Here is a 1,203-nt window from a genome sequence, read left to right as displayed (position 1 = left end):
TATATATATTTGTATTCAGGATTGTGGGAAACGGTATTTCGATCTCTCTGTCTGTACACACAAACTGAAAGATTGACAATAAAGTTGACTTAAGTATATGCAGCAGCTCGTCTGGTCTTCAACCTTCCAAAATGTTCCCACACCACGCCGCTCCTCCGCTCCCTTCACTGGCTTCCGGTAACTGCTAGAATCCACTTCAAGACACTGGTACTTGCGTACCATGCTGCGAATGGATCTGGCCCTTCCTACATCCAGGACATGGTTAAACCGTACACCCCAGCACGTGCACTCCGCTCTGCATCAGCCAAACAGCTCGCCGCACCCGCACTGCGAGGGGGACCCAAGTTCCCATCAGCAAAAACACGTGGGTTTGCTATCCTGGCTCCAAAATAGTGGAATGAGCTCCCCATTGAAATCAGGACAGCAGATAGCTTGCACATCTTCCGGCGCAGACTGAAAACTCATCTCTTTCGACTCCACTTCGAGCGATAGAATTACTAACAAAGCACTCATATACTAATAAAGGGCTAGCTTATCTAAAGCCAGTTGAGTAGCACTTGAAATGTTTGGCTCTATGAAACCTGATGCACTTATATGATTCTGTTTTCTTCAAGGTTGTATCTTCCCGGTCGAATGTACTTATTGTAAGTCGCTTTGGATAAAAGCGCCAGCTAAATGCAATGTAATGTAATGTAATATACGTACATAGCTAGTTATGTCAATGAAAATCTTAGGTCCATGTTATGTTACTTAGTACTTCTACTCCACAACACCTTAGAGGTGAATTTTATACTTTTACTACACTGCAATTTTTTAATACCCTTAGTTGCCGATTTGGATTAATAATGTGAAATATAATCAACAATTAAATAAGACTTTATGATCAACTTAAATGAGACTTTAGTTACACCTTGGGTAAATTCACAAATTAACCTGCAGTATATTAAGTGATTAAAACTAGCTGCAAATTTACCAGCTTTGATAACACTTTAATGCATCAATATTTAAAATCAAAACATATAATATGTGTTATTCTGAAATGGACCATTTTGCATAATAAGTACAATAAGACAGAAGTGAAGAAGGTACTTTTATCGTGAGTATTTCAATACTTTATACTGCCAGAGCTACTTTTAAGATTCTGATTATTTATGTATAAACCAATTAGTAAAATATGTAAAATATTATGATTTGTTCAGCTAT

The sequence above is a fragment of the Notothenia coriiceps genome, unplaced genomic scaffold (assembly GCF_000735185.1).
Source record: "Notothenia coriiceps isolate Sejong01 unplaced genomic scaffold, NC01 NC01_scaffold00037244, whole genome shotgun sequence".
NCBI lineage: Eukaryota > Metazoa > Chordata > Actinopteri > Perciformes > Nototheniidae > Notothenia > Notothenia coriiceps.
The sequence above is the reverse complement of the archived record's forward strand: the minus strand, read 5'-3'. Positions refer to the sequence as shown.